General features: G+C 37.6%; 1 long non-coding RNA gene across 1 annotated transcript; it reads right to left on the bottom strand.

Moving 5' to 3' along the window:
• Positions 1 to 7,734: 7,734 nt before the first annotated feature.
• Positions 7,735 to 8,952, bottom strand: LOC141902864 (uncharacterized). Its single transcript, XR_012618961.1, has 5 exons — positions 8,917 to 8,952; positions 8,576 to 8,699; positions 8,085 to 8,107; positions 7,846 to 7,884; positions 7,735 to 7,766 (listed from the first exon to the last, which is right to left on the bottom strand). It is a non-coding gene; the product is annotated as an uncharacterized LOC141902864 (long non-coding RNA).
• Positions 8,953 to 17,046: the final 8,094 nt, after the last annotated feature.

Below are 17,046 nucleotides of genomic sequence, written 5' to 3'. Positions count from 1 at the left end.
GGTAGATACACACGGATAGAACTAACTCTCTATGGGAATTGGTTAGCTTACGAGTGCCAATTTTCAGATATCGGTCACTTAGAGCGTCTTTCCCGAATTGATAATAGTCCGAATCTACTCCGGTGATATCGCCGGCGGTTTCTTCAAGGTGGTGATCCATGCCCGTTTGATCTAGCAGACTACCGCGCAATGGCCATTTCCCGATCAATTCTGAATTAGAATATTATGTTGATCATGAAAATCGAAATTGAAATCTGCTCAGTGCCTCTTTCGGCCATAAATTTGTCAAAAGACGAAAACATGACCATATTTTGGTCAGGCTCAACGATTGACAACAATATTCACTTTGCACGTTAGTTTCGAAATCTTAAGAGTGTGTCTCATTTTGTTCGTACACAATTTATGCAAAAAGGGTTTGATTACCAAAGGATTTATGCATACTTCTGCGATGTCGTTTTTGTGAACTAATGTTGTTGGTATCTATCTTTGAATTATGAAATAATTTGAACTTTAAACTTACTTCCACTGCAAAGTTCAGCCATGAAAAGCGTATGACTTTCAACGATAGACACATTGTAAAGCACTAAGTGTCGCATGCTACCGATAAACGATTTACTAGCATCGGCGTTTCCGAGTTTGAGCTTACACGAGCCAGAGTTGACGTAGTTATTTGTTTTTTTATTCAGTAAGCAGGCGTAGTCGTTGCATACCTGTTAAGTGAGTGGAGCGACATACGTTTAATAAAAAAACAGAAATTAGGATATTATCGTACTAAATTACGTACAAACATGAATAACACTATCCCAAAACATTCGTATTCGTTGAAAGACGTAGCTTGCCAACTTGTCCGGTTAATGGGTCATGAATAGTCGCTTGTAGCATCTCAGATGGAGCGCTGAATTCGACTGACACCTGGACGATCCTCGTTCGACGATAACATGACGTTTGAGGTTAGAATTTGATCATCGTCTTCGAGGTCCTGATTGGTGGTGAAGCCTGGACGACTGCTATTTGAAAGTGTTCTGATAAGATATCTGCGTTTGAAATCAATGTAAATGGTGGCCGATTCAGGTCTTATAAAAATGTATTACACTTAAAAGGCAACGTTAATGATGATAATGATGATGATGATGATGATGATGATGATGATGATGATGATGATGATGATGATAATAATGATGTAATGAATATAGCGCTAAATCTAGCGAAGCTACTCAGGGCACTTCACATGTGATAGAAGGGCTGTTTAGAATAAAGAGATAACATTTAGCTGCTTCCTAAATTGATCGATGGAGTTGATGGCCCGAAGGCTACCAGGAAGCATGTCCCACAATTTTGGCACACAAATGGAATAGTCCGACCACCATTAGACTGACAATGAAAAGAAGGAACAACTATCGAAACCTGATTAGCAGATCGAAGTGCACGAAGTGGAAAGTAAAGTGCAATGAGTTCAGATAAGTGTGAGGTGATAAATTCTGTAAAGCCTTGAAGGTTAGTATGATAACTTCATGACGAATGCTGGTAGTTAGATCACGCAGAACGAGAGAAATGAATGAAACGAAAAGTTAGTTTTCAAACCGAAATAAAACCTGCCTAAAACAGAAATAAAGATTTCGGTGAAATATAAAGTACCACGTAAAAAGAAGAACTGGTTTGAAGATAGTGTTGAGCGAAAAGAGTGTAAAATGAAAAAAAAAACAATGTTTGAGATCGAGTGTCATATATTTTCTATGTGGTCCGAATCAGCCATCACTATACATATCTTAGTGTATTTTCGAGGTAAGGTTACTCGGCTTAAGTATATCGCGCGATAGATACCAAGTCATGACAACAAGAATGATACAAATATGTACAAGAAGTACGTGTATGGAAAAGACTTACTTTATCTTTATGTTTTTTTCCTATCCGGCTCCACTCGATGAGGGTCCATCGCCCGGCGGTGGCACTGGTCGTTACCGCAATATCTTTGAACGGTGTGTCCAGATATGTAAATGTATCGTTGTCGTAATCGAAACGAATCGTTGCAATTTTGTCGGATCCATCATCGTCCCAACGAATGACATCGCGGACACCAGTAACATTAGCCAAACTGTCTGGGTGGATGCAGAAGAAAAGGCTGAAGTCCTGTTCGCAATGGTTAATCACTATCTGAAAACGAAATAGAAAAACGAGCTCCAATCGATTCCTCATTTAGATACGCCCCCATCGTATTCTTTGCATCTCAAGGCATTAATCCCTATTACTTCCGTATCATTCTACAGATGGTCGACAGGGCCAAACTCGAGCGCCGTAGAAACCTGTAACCACACAACTAATGCCGACCAGTGACGGATTCGGTCACTGTGCCACTCTTACCGGCGGTACTGTTGTGTCCGCAATACGAGACAAAACCATTGACTTTCCTCTTATTCAGGGAAAAACATCTGCTTCAGTCAATTGGTCACGTAAAACGCCAATTAAAGCAGATGAATTACATGGTTTTGAGAACAGAGGAATCATCCAGACAAAGGCTTTAAAGCTATTCACTGTAGAACCCGAGGATGATGATATGCAAGTAGTTCTTGCAGGTTTACCTAGGCAAAAGCAAGAGAAAAAGGCAACACCGTGCGGATAACTAGTGTTGCATGCTGTAGTCAGTAATGTTCTCAATTTCATTTCTCTTATGGAATCGAAAAGCAGTGCCGCTTACCTCGCGTCCCGATGTAAATTTAACCGATTTATGCTTCGTCGTGAATGAATGGCTTGCATCCAGTGCATCTGTCTTCCCAAAATCACCCTTGGTAAGGTTGGGAGAAGCGTCCACATGCCCGATGTCATCGTGATGGTTTTCAATGAATTTCCATCGACCGATCGGCTCTGTGAAAACGAATTTTATATGAATAACAAAACTGCCATATTATGCAGAATTAATTGTGAACTCGGCGCGTGACGATTCTTTAATCGAAATCGGTCAACTCGTAACCTGTTTAGTCAACGCATATATACAGTGAACTCGACTTTTCGCAAACCACGTAACTGATTGAATTTCAGCAAGGAACCAGAGATATTTAGAATAATTGCATTGTTTCTTAACTTGGCATTTGACCAAATCAAGCGCAGCAAAGCCAATGTGTGTGTGTGTGTGTGTGTGTGTGTGTGCGTGCGTGCGTGCGTGCGTGCGTGCGTGCGTGTGTATACATAGAAAATCCCACACTTTTCCCCTGTCACCTTCTGGAATTCATTCCTGATGATGACTATTAGGACATAGTCGAAATAATCTACTAGATTATCAGCTCATGGATGAAACATTTCGGCCCATGGCGTCACTGATTTCATGGGCAGTTCGTTTCTTTGTAAGATCGTTGACGATTATTCTTTGAAGATAAATCTGTTTTTAAACGACCGTACAGCTCCAGAGCAAGGCGATGAAGTATGAACGGCCAGATTTGACTAGTTTACTATCAAGCGGAAATTTAAGTCATAAGGTCTGGCGGATGACCACACCTAAGCCTATCGAATAACATTGTATCGCCGTATATGGCCACGCAGATTTGAGATTGAAATGAGGGCCATGGTTTTTTCGAAAGGCATTCGAAGGTGATACGTTGCGTTGCGGACCGTTGATACGCATACGACAAGCCCAAGATTTATTTCGATTTCTGAAAATTCATTTTCCAAAATGTGTACCGTTTCGAATTTAGGGTGGCTTGTCGTAAGCCCCCTGCTCAACGCCCCCTCCATCTCTTATCATTATTACAGCATTGATATAGTGTATCATCAATGTTTGTCTACTATGTATAGTATAGGAAAAAAAGTGATCGAAATGTTTAAAAACTTGAAAGCACAGTTCGAAATAATGAAAGATGAGTAAAAAAGTACCTGGTAATTCCGACGATGTTGTAAAACGAACGAACGGCAATATGTATGAAGTAAGTATAAGAATAATCGTATTTCGCTTCGCGCCCGTCAGCCTTTCCATATCGAATGAAGATGTTGAGCTCAAGCAAAGGGGAAACGGTCAACTTAAATAGGCGCCTCGTTTTGTCGCCATCATTTCGACAGCGATCGGGGAGACATTGTGTCGGGGAATTGGAATAATGTTCGACAAAGCGAATCGATCGTGAAACCCGGCTGGATATTTTAGATATGAACACATGAGTACTTGATGACTTGTTTCCGATATGAGACCACTATTCATCCTATTATTCTATCAAATATGTTTGCTATTATCGATCTTATTATCATAGTATTTCTTTGCGCTCCTAATAAAATTCTTAATAGTTCAATCCTTGATGGTGCCAATCGATATCTCGCACGCAAAAAGAATCTTTATTCATCCTTTGTTTTATTGTATTTCGGAGCTGCTCCTCAAGCAAAGGTATAATACGCGCAAAGAAAGTAAATCCGGGTTGAATGAGTGCATGTTTTCACTCGGTATTTCAATTCATCGCAATTTCTTTATTAATCTATCTCCAGCTTATTAAGCCAACAGATGTTGTGCCGGTGTTCAGATCAAAGCGAGAGCACAACTGCCTCACGTTTTAGAGATAGCTGCACTGTCAACTACGAACAAGAACAGATCGCAATTTTTTCGTGAGTTCTTAGATTTTTACTAGTTACCAGTTATGTCACCATATGAATATTGAACTAGTTCTAAACTAGAACAGGCATCAGGTGCTAATTCCTATTGGCCTGAGTCTCTCAACACACGATAAAGAATGTTTAGCCGGGGAAGTGTGATGGTTTAATTTCGGTCCTATTCGTGAAGAATGGTCGAATGGTTCGAGATACGAGACAGGTGGAGACATGGAAAATGATACAAAAACAAAGGTGACGAGTAGTGACATGACAGTGAGACAAACAACAATTAACGCATTAGACCCAGACAAACTGTCTCAAGAAACAAAGAGCTATTACACGTAAACATCTAAACATTAAAGGAATATAGAATATAGATGAAATATATACAACAATTATTGTGGACATTTAGTGTTGTTAAAAATGCACCCCAATCTCTTACACCGATTACTCCTTTAAAATAATAAAGCCTTATTGATTAAGGAATAACGATTTTGTTTGTTCGAACCTGGTGGCCTTAGACTTCGCAACCTTTATTTTAAAAAATCAATATTTTCTACGAATTTATCTAGTGAAACCTTTGATGCACGACACAACTTTAAGATCGCTGAAAGTGTGGTGAGAGCTTTGTATAATGTCTGTTGTTTGTGAGGTTCATTCGTTGGTTCATTTATCAACCAATTGTTGTCTAAGTTGGGGTGATGCATACAATCGTTGATGCCTGATGCTTTATTTTATCGCATTCTGCAATAGACTTTTTCAAATTCAAACAATACTTTGTTTTTTTCTACATACTGTTTACTAGGACAAAGGAATTCTAGGAATAAAGTATAATATCCATTAAAGATAAATATAAATATTTCTAGAAAAAAAATTCGTTAGATTCCTTCTTATTTGCGATGAACCGCATAGCGATCAATTTTAACCACCATTTCTATTCGTCGAAAAGATTTCAATTTTCCCGATTCTCAACGTTATATCCGGTAAAATCACGAATTGACAGCGTAGATGGAGTCTGTTACGTATGCAATGGGGTACCCGCAGTGCTACTGTGGCAATCGAGGATTCCACGTATGGCAGGCGAGGATCCGCCAGGTGTCGCTAGTAGATAGTTGGTCGTCCACGTTCGATTTCGTCTACATTTCAATTAAACCTAAATTAACTTTTCTCTTAAATGAATGAATCATTTTTGTAAACTTTACCGATATCCGATCAGAAGAATGAAAGTATTGTATATTGGTAGGTGCTGTGATAGTATATGGATTGAGGAGTTCAAAAATCCAGTTTAAATGTAATTGAAAATGAACTAATTTTGACAACACACGACCTACTGCTTGTCGCGCCATCTGGTGGTACAGCTGGTTTCGCGGGTACCCCATTAACAGCAGTTACATGGTATTCTGATGACGACAGTGTAAAAAGATTCAAGCATAGAACATGATTTAATTCATAGAATAAATATATCAATATAAAAACATCAATTCTAAAAAAACAAATAACGTTAATCATTCCTTTCTTTTCTCTGAAACATACAATGGAATTTTCACTTCTTTATTTTCAAATTTGATGGTTAGTGTATTATCAAATCCTAGAGTTAAAATCGAAGATTTATCGTTCTCTGAATGTTTAATCTAAGTTCAATTATCAATTCCCATTCGGTATTTCTTTATATTTTGTTTCTTTTCAATCGGCTCTTTTTTCCTTTGTACTATGTACAGTTGCTTCAAAGCGGTCATCGATCTTTAATTCTTACATCATGTTTACTGAGAGTATATTTCATATATTACTGTTTATTCTTATATTTTGTAACGTATGAAAATTAAATCGCATTAGTCATAATTTCATAAAACAAAATGTACGGCTCAAAATTACATCAAATCATCTACTTGTATGCATTTAATATACACAATAAACTAATATTTATTCATAACACTATGTTATTACAAATTAACAAAACGTAGAAGTATATTTCATCATTATCCATGAATCCATTTGCAGTTAGAAGGCTCATGTCATGTCGGTAACCTCTCAAATCAGCAGGAATTTCCAGCAGGTCAATGTTCACTAGTTTTTGACTTCTTCATAATGGTTCGCGTCAATTTCAGACTCGGCTTTTAATGACGAAACTAAAAACAAATTACGTGAAAATGCATGCAGATAAAAAAAGCCAGAACTTGCCCGAAAAATTACAAGCCAGCCGCCAAAATTTGGAAAAGAATATTCGAATCATAGGTCGCTTAAATTTAGATCCATCTATATCTGTGCTATGATTTCCGATATTGAAGTCAAATTTTCTATTTCGTTACCGGCAGCTAATATTGTGTTTGTTAGAGACATCAAATCGGCATTAAAAAATAAAATCAAATAAAGCTGCAACAACATGTTTCTACCTTGCGGCTTACAATGTAGTACTGGAAGCTTGGATTTCGTCCAAATAACTCTCCTCAGTTAGTACGTATTTTTCTATGGAACGCCACCTATAGGGGGTCAGCACAAATACTTGATATGTGGATGGATAAGGGCTACTACCTAAAAGGTTCTGATGAACTTGGATGATACGACTTTGATGATAACGAAGAAACGTTTCTTTGGCGGACATCCACGCTTGCCAGTATTTGGCTGCCGTCCGCTGAGCTCACGCTAACATAAACTTTCATTGGTCTATTACACGTCCAAAAATGTCATGGGCGGACACGTTGCCGCTCAGCATTATGTACTAAACCATTCAGATGTGTTGTTTTTCATCGGCTGATTCACTCTCTTTCAGTACGTCAACGTATCTAATGGCTAGATATGGCTAGATATATCGACTGGTGGCCGCTAAGCGGGAACCTGTCCGTCCAAGAAATTGCGGGCGGTGTGATAGACCAATATGACTAATATTTCTGTCTTAACATTTCGTTTAAAAGATTGAGTTGTCGAATCTGATTGAAGATGAATTTTATGTACGAAAAAATATTATGATGATAATCAACCGATGTACAAGAGCGTTTTCTGCGAGAGTAGCTGAAAATCTTAATAATCACGAGAATTACAATAGGGTTTTCTGTCAAACAGCAGAATACCCTAATAAGAGGAATTCAACATATTTCTTTCGTGTTTGTTCAGGAAATTTTTAAAAGAATTTTATAAGGCCTTTACTGAAGACCAAGATTACTTACCGCCAAAGACCGCATTCACGTACGGCGTAGCCGAGGCGTATGAGTCTGAAATATCATGTTTCTTAAATCGTTAACTCAATCCACGAGGATTTGGTAGTGTATAAAATTTATCGGATATACATACGCGAGTCTGTTTCATGGAGTTCTTTACAGTCAGAATAAGCTGCAATAAACAAATATTTCATTCAGAAAAAAACATTATCAATTCATTGAAAAATACATAAAGCCTACGCGTTTAGATGATATTTAATTAAAAGCCTAATAAAATCTTAGATAGATAGATAGATATCTATTTTTCGTAAATCATGCATACAATCTATTTAATCGAGGCAATTCTATTTCTACTTCAAAGGCAATTTTTACCTAGTGTTGACTCTTCAGATTTTCTGAAATGAAATAGTGATTTTGATGCATTATGTACATACCTAGTATAAAATCTAGCAGTTGTAAAGTCATTTGTAATCAACAAACGATCGGTTAAGGATATAAATGGGATTCGAATCTTCTCAGGAGTGGCGTAAAATTTAAAACCATATGAAAATGAGCAAACTTATAATTTCTATAGTAAAACCAGTTACTTCGGTGTCCAATATTATTAGCATTCTGCTTTTAGATCGTCATCAAATTGGCAACAATCAGCCATTTTGTTATTACGATAGAAGTTACTTATCATCAAAATTTAGAAAACCATCTTAAAACTGATGTTTATCGTTGTTATCGTTATAGGATCTGCGTCGTTTTTCTATGGATTGGACAAAATTTGATACAACGGGTGGCATTGCAATTCTATCTTGCAAACGGCGTATCTGGTACGGGAATGACAAAGTCCGGAAATAGATAGCTTAAGAACTCACGTCCCACTCAATTTACAGCGTCCATTTCTAAATAGTACGATCAAAAAGATTACTACCAAAAACGCTATGCTACCAAGAACAGCACAGGCAATAATTACTGGAACTGAAGGCCACTTGTCAACAACTGAAAAAAGATGATGTGCAGAAAAATTCAGATATTTGAATATGTTTACAATCTACGGATATGATATTGGTTAAATGAAACGCAATATCATTTCAAAATAACTACCGTACAACCATTTGACGCGGTGATAATTATGTTTTCATTGTCTCTCTGAATATTGTCAATAAACGTCTCAATTAACCGCAATGAGAATAGAACCAGCTAACCTATTACGTACCGTCTTTCAATTGAAGCAGTTTGCAGATAATGACGTCACCATCCTCAGACACAATCAGATTGTAGTTGTACGCATGGCCAGCATCGACTTTAAATGTTTTACTAATTTTGCCATCGGTATTCTCTATCGGTTTGGTAAAATTACATTCTCGGTTCGTATCTTTCGCGCAGTATTCAACGTAGACGCTGTACTTCGACGGAAACGATGGTAGTTTGACCAGGATAAGATTTCCGTCTCGAGTAATCGTGGCTTGATTCAGTGCAGTATTTACAGCGCTCGGTATAGCTGAAAAAGAAGCACGAAAACATTGTAGATATCGCACTTTTACAGCAGACGTATTGTCCTCATTGAACCGGTTGATCAACGAAATGGCTGTTCTAGGCTACTACTCCCCCACGAATTGATATGACGTTGATAGAGGAGCATACGAAATTCTCTTTATTGGCCGGAGAAATAAACCTTCGAGAAATCCAACGTGCAATGTACTTACTGTCCGGTAATATTCACCGGCCAAGAATCTTGACTCTGAACTGGCCAACTCAGACTTTTGTTGACTTACTAGGATATAAATCGATTGAAATCATTTTCTGATTTCTTTTCATATAGAAAAAACTCGGATGAATTTTGCCGGTGCCAGAGGTTAACTGTATCCCATTTCTTATAATGTATGCTGTACACGTAACATAACCTCACACTTACCATTTGTATTAGCTGTAACTATATCAGTAAATGGACTTGTATTATCACCAGGATTTAAGTTGACACTTTTCACTTTGAACTGATAATCAATTGCTGGTTTTAATCCGGTTATTTTCGTATGCACCTTTTTTCTATACCCTGGGTCGGGTATTTCAGTTTTGTCGACGGACTTTCTGGAGTCTGATGCCCTGTAACTAAAGGTGAACGTTTGTTCGGAGCCACCCTTAAATTCAGAAACCCAATTCAGCGTCACAGATACAGCTGTCTTCGCGACGACGGATAAATTAGATGGAGTTTGTGGAGGTCCTGGAATGAAAACATGTAAGATGAAGCTTCTTGCGAAAAGAGACAGTTTGTGCTCCAGTTTAGAGATTAAGCATTGTATTGTGTAATAGGCTTTTGAAGACCCATTCAAGTTATTCGACACATCAAGATCACCACCATTTATCGCAATTTTCGTCATACAGACTTTTCATGTCTTCAGAACATCCATGAGAAACGTTATACAAAAACTAAGGCTGAGATGATATCTATTCCTTACAGTTTCAAAAAATGATTATAAAGGCATCAAAACGATCTCTGGTTGTTTGTCTCAAGAGAGAGGTTTTCGATGACTGGCGATTTTAAAACGCCGTCTCGATGAAATAAAAACTACAGCCTGCCGCCGCACTTAATACCAGTTTCTGTGAGTTTCCATGTTGTTTCCACACTACCAATCGAATTCTTGAGTCTACACGAATAAGATCCATAGTCAGACGCCTGAACTGATTGTACGAAGATTCTCCATTTCATCAAACCGGTTTTTATGACGTTAGTTTCGAGATTTGTGTCGTTGTGATTGCAATTCAAAGTTGTCGCTGATGGATTTGCGTCGTAGTTTATCGTCAATGCAAGAGGTTCTCCAATTTCTGCGGCAACGGGATCGAATTCTCCGGGGAGTTTCGGTGCATCTGATAGGAATAAAAAGAAAAGAAGATCTTCGCTTACGTTGTGTATACGTATTGAATTTGCTGTGTGCAGAAAAACATCTAGAAATCAGTCTCGGCGTAATTATACTTTTTAACTTAAAATCACATAAATGAAATAAAATAGTTCATCCGAGCAGCATCTACCAGGTTTTATTGTAAGCAGATCTATATCCAGCTCGTGAGTTGAATCTGATTAGAATCTGGTTAGGAAACGTAAATGTGATATCAGGCTCTCCGCCAGTTGCTTCGCTACTTGAATTCGCAACTTGAATTGCCGTCTGCAACTAGTGCGAATCAACTGGATGTGTAAATTATGACAGGCCCTTTTACCAAAAATTTATTGAAAAAAATATTGACATCGTTTCGTCGAATAAAAACCCCGTTTCATCAGAAGGACCGAAAATGTTGCTTAGGATATTTTGACTTATTTCAATGAACATGAAATATTCTAAAACTATCTACAGTACTCACAGTTGAGGGTCAATTTGAATTGATTTTTAATCATTGGTGTCGATATACCAGCCCCAGTAGCTGCACATCGATATTCTGCCTGGTTATCTGTTTTAGTGACGGATGTTGAATATGTTGGAGGACTAACTCCCTGTTTCACAGTGCTGCCACCTGGTGTTCTAGTTATGGAAAGGTTTGGTGCCGGATTACCCCCTGTAGATGTACACCTTATTGCAACATATGTAGATTCCTGAACGGGTGACGCCGGTCCTTGCAATGTGACTCTGCTTGGAGGGTCTGAAATAAAGGAAAAAGTGATTGTGTCAAATTAAATCCAAATGTAGCTTATTAGCATAATATATATTATACGCAGGATTTTGTATTAACAAACGAATGAAATATAACCCATAGTGTATATGTCAAAAACAACACACAAATACGTTCCGAATAATTTTCTAAAATCTGGTTGTTCCAGTGCTCTGTCCAAGAGCCACTGATTTCGAAAATCATGCCATGCCCGATCACCACCGTGACGATTGAACATCAGGCAGATGGAAATCTGCAGTGAATATCAATTCACAAAAATGGCACTCACTCGAATGACACGAGTCTGGGGTGTAAACGGTTAAGCACGATATTCTCTGTTGCAATTCGAGCCTCCCTCAACATTTTTAAGCCGAGATCCAGCTATTTCAAATGTTCATTTAATTTGATATGATGATCAATGAATTTTCTAAAAATGGTTTTTAACGTTAATAGAATTTGAATGAAGAGTAATATGATATTGTGTTCACGTTTAAATACTCACATAAAATATTGATATTAACTCTACCAGTAACTGATCCAAATGTATTCGATACTGTACATGTATAAACACCTGCATCAGTTCTCCTGACGGGTTTAAAACGAAGTATATTATTAGACTGTCCTGATAGATTGACACCATTCCATTTATACGTCAGTCCTGTAGCTCCAGACTGTGAACCGTCACATGTGATTGTTAATTGTGAATTCTCCTGTACTGCGACGATGTTGTTGATGGTTGCGATCGGTTGAGATGTTAGAACTGGCCCACTAGCCTGGGTGCCAGTGCTGCAAATATAAAACAGCGCTTACTCCCAAAGACTTGCTTACGTAAAAGTTCATGGGTTCGTATGACCAAATTCCACCATCAGTCATGTACCTTAGTGATACGTTTACCATAACGTGCAGTTACTTACTTAACCCTCTGTGAACAAGTGTATCGGAGTTCAGTGATAGTTCCCCAAGAACAGACTCTAATTATTTACTATGAACTTCCCTCTATTATAGTTAAAGGAATACTCACAGAAAACATTGATAGTTATACTGCCAGTAACTGATCCAGCGCCATTCGATACTCTACATGTATAAACACCTGAATCGGTTCGTCTGATTCTTATAAAACTGAGTTTATTATTAGACTGTCCTGATAGATTGACACCACTCCATCTATACATCAGACCCGTAGCAAAAGGCATGGAACCGTCTCATGTGATTGTTAATGGTGAATACTCCTGTACCGTGACGATGTTGTTGATGGCGTTGGTCGGTTTGAGATGTTATACGAGGTCCATCCGGTGGTACTGTAATAAATATAAAACCTCAACCACAAAACTTTATTTTATGTGATACATGTAGAATGAATGAATAGACTACGAGTGATTTAAGGTACGTTATCTTAGTAGAAACAAGCTAAATGTGTTGCTGGCATGAATATACAAAACATGCAAATGACTCTCGGTTCAACTCCGCAATGAGTAAGAAGCAGTTCCAACGATTTCTCTTTATGGCCAGTCAGCCATCCTGAAAGGTAGAACCTCTGAAATCGATAGGGTTCTTCCACACAATTAAGCTCACATCATTTCATAAAACAATTTTTCAAAACATTTCATCCAGCAAGCCTGCATCCTGCTCACAAGAAGATTAGCCGAACAAAGATGGAAGCCAGTAGACATAGCCTATACCATGCTCACAAGTGTTTGCTGAACAAAATTGACATCCTATCAGCCATCTTGAATCATGGCGGAACTTTAAAATCAATAAAAGGTTTTGTCCAACAACATGTCATACAATTTCGATAATTTGTCTATTGGTGAAGTCTTTGAACTCGAAACGATCAGAAGAATAATCCCTGTCCGAACTCGGATCAGATCAATTTGTAAATACATTTCACGCTCAATGAAATGACGCATAATTTAGTTATTCGTCACTCTGACCTATTAAAGGAATAACAGTTTTTTTCGAAAGAGTTCATAAAGTCACATGACCATCGTTTAGCACCAATCGTAACGTTCAGCACCAAATTAACTCACAGTGAAAGTTTACCGGGCTTCAGTGATAGTTACACTGGAACACTTATGCGTGGGGAAAAGTTACTTGTTTTTGTCGTTGTTTAGCTGATGGATAAAGTGAAATGAGGCGTTTGTGACGGACAATAAAATGAAAATGACCTTGGCACGTTCTGAAATTCTCTTCAATGGTTTGGCTGGACAGAAAGTGCACTTCCACTCGAAATCCATTATCAAACTAGAATGTCGCCGAAGACGACTGATGCCCAACGTCAGGTGAAACGCCTGACAACAGAATATACACCCTGAGCGTACATGTCGACCCATTAATGAAGGCGGGAAATGAAAAATGCAAATCAGCTTCCGATGACCATGACCTTTGACCTAAAGGATCCGATCAGCTATCCAGATTCCACCAAGTTCTCTTAAACCATGTATGTTTTAGAGCTCCGGAAATATGAACCTACAATACCCAAAATCTAATCAATTTTTCACTTGTTCTAATACGACACAATTGTTGAATATCAGGAAAATGTGAAAACCCATTGTAATCATCGTCAGGACGTTGATATTAACCTAATTTTTATTATGTTCATTGTGTCAATCTTACAATGAATGGTTTGGCTGAATATTGTTTATCGCGAATATCTCAAAACTGTATCTATGTACTTACTATTGTTCGGAGGGCAAAATCTGTTCTCTCGTTGGTCACAAATCGGTGGAGCCCGTCCTAAAAAGGATACCCAGCAATTATCAGATATTCCATCGACGCATAAGCAATAGTTATTTTCAACACTTAAATGGCACTCAGTAAGTCATGACAAAGATTTAAGTAATTTTTAACAACAAAATAAACATCGTAGCCGCGTACCTATATTTCATTGTACATATTTCATGTCTCGCTAGTCATGACGGATTCATTGATTCATTGATCGACCCATCATCACCATATCATCAGGATTACAAGTTGAATCAACTGCATTGCATTTGAGTTATGATGTCCTAGCGTTAAAATGTACGAAAAAATCGATGTTCACTTACCGTTTATTCCTGTGTTTGTGAGACACAGCATCGCAGTCACGAGCAAGCACTTACGTAACTTAGATAGAAAAAGATATCTTTCAGCGTATTCTGCTACTCATAACATGATATGGTTTTATATTCATACGTGCGCATTTTACTACAGAATTGATAAATAAACTACAATTCAGTGTAGATAATATTCTTGAAATAAATGATGTAGAGTGTTAGTTGAAATGGCAGTTTTCTTACGTTTCTATACATGCTGCCTGTAGATTCAGAACTCCTTTGGAAACGAAATAACACGTGGTCAATATTGATGTATGGATGCTATTCACGAATTGACGATAGTAAATTTCCAAACGTAAGCCTCAAAATCATTCATCAATGTCTTCTAGTCACGAGTCAGGAGCGAGTGGGATGTTTTCTTATGTCGTAGCTTCTGTCAATTTCTGATATCCAGCAACACTCGGCACAATCCAGACGCGGAATCCAGCGGCTCCTGTTCATAGAAATAAAAAGGTACCAAACTATCATAATTTGGAAAACTTGCAGCATGTTTGTTTGTTTTTTGCTTTACGTCGTTTGTATTTTGGTTCACAAGACTAAGCCTTATTGGATTATAACATAAGCGTCATCGATTACAAAATATGATTTTCATTTCCTATTAGAATTCTACGCTTGAATCAACTCAAAATAGCGTCGCTGTGAAATCATTGAAAACGAAAGTAAATCAATAATCAATAATCAATAATCTGACAAATGCTTGATGAAAATCACGAAGGTTGATATTTCTAACAATTGTTATTTAATAAACAAAGATGTGGTTTATTTGGCATATGTGAACCGTAAAATTATAGATTACAAATATTTTGAGAATTTAAAGAGAGGTGTTAAAAACTTAAGAATTGGAAATGAGCTAGCCATGATTCGAAAATTGAAATTGGGGAAGTGAACTTTCAATGAATTTCCTAAATGTTTGAGAGAAAAGAAGAAAGAAAAAGTATTTGTCATTTGTTATTGATAATTAATGTTTTTCTGTGAATAATCAGATTTATTTTCTTATGAATCAAATCGTATTTTTGCCTGTATCTTTTTACACTGTCTTCATCAAAATACCGTCTAACTCATGTTAATTGCATTCACAACAGATTCGATCTTATTCTGTCAATTCGTATATTTTGACAGACGTATTGCCAGTCTTATCTCCAGTAACATATTTCAGTAATAGGCCGATCTATTCAGAGCTATAGGCAGGCCGGGGCATCCTTGGTACGGAATCCACATGATCCCGCGAATGAGAAAACCAAACTAGTATAATTTTGACCACGTGCAACATACACGTCATGGATTTTAAAATCAATGATTGATATTATTCCTTTCTAAGTTCCTTCACTTAAATCAAGCCAAAAAGGTGTAACTATGAAAACCCAGAAAACGAATTTAATGGTCTTAAATAAAAACTATTCGCAGGAGGAAATATCTGTAGCCGATTTTACTTACCAGAATTAATAATGGAAAACTTCTAATAAAGTGGGCACTCGTTTCAAACAGTGATTGAGATCGGATATAAAAAATACCGAGTTCAATCAAGATCTAGAATGTAAGTGACGCTAAGGTAGGTACGTGGTACGCATCTATAGTCATCATAAACAATACCCGCAAAAGCGAGTTCATATTCATGCCTGGGAATTGTTATATGACAGTCTAGTATTTTCGAAGATATATCATAAATCAATGTCGAATGATAATATAAGCTTCCAGAATAATGACGTTTTCAGGTTCTAGGCACCATGTTGTGACGTTCCGTCGAGGTACCCACTTTCGCGGTGTTTGTTTCTGTCCTTGTCACCAATCAGCTCTGTCATACCATACTTGATAGACTTAATAAAGAGGTTCCCAGTTTCTAGGCACCATGTTGTGACGTTCCGTCGAGGTCCCCACTTTCGCGATGTTTGTAGCGCTTTTTTGATAAATCAATCAACTCTGCTGTACCATACTTGATAGACATAAAAAGAGGTTCCCAGTTTCTAGGCACTCTGTGCGACGGTCTGTCGTGGTCCCCTCTTTCGCTAAATTTGTGGCTGTCTTATATCACCAATCAGCTCAGCCGTACCATATTGGATAGACTTAATAAAGATATTCCCAGTTTCTAGGCACTATGTTGTGATGGCCTATCGAAGTACCAACTTTCGCGAAATGTTTTGCTGTATTCTAATAAATAAATCGGCTCTGCCTTACCACACTGGATTTTAGACTTTTTAACAGCATTCAATCGAAAAAAATTTGTCATTCACCCGCTGTTACCGTTGCTGTAATTTGACACAGACCAGTCATTTCACCGTCTTCACAGATTTTGATTTTACGAAAGATGAAAAGTAGGTAACTTTTCATTCATACAGCATGAACCGACTTCACGATTACTTCGTAATGTCTATATCGGATGGTTCAAGAAAAGGATGGCTTTTGATTTTTTGGCTTTTTTAGATCTCATCTACATCTTACTGAAATTGACCTAATAGGTTCGAGTCCAAAGACGGAATTTCAAATAATTCAGATAATTTTCCAAAATCCAGTTAGCTTTCGTGGATCGATTGCTCCTTCAAAACTCATTAAACGTAAATTAAAGATCAATCCTCTTTTAAAAGAAGTAGAAAATTGAGAGCCTTTCAAAAATAAAATGG

Source organism: Tubulanus polymorphus, chromosome 3 (genome assembly GCF_964204645.1).
Source record: "Tubulanus polymorphus chromosome 3, tnTubPoly1.2, whole genome shotgun sequence".
NCBI lineage: Eukaryota > Metazoa > Nemertea > Palaeonemertea > Tubulaniformes > Tubulanidae > Tubulanus > Tubulanus polymorphus.
Note: the sequence above shows the minus strand (reverse complement) of the source record. Positions and strands in the feature narration are given on the sequence as shown.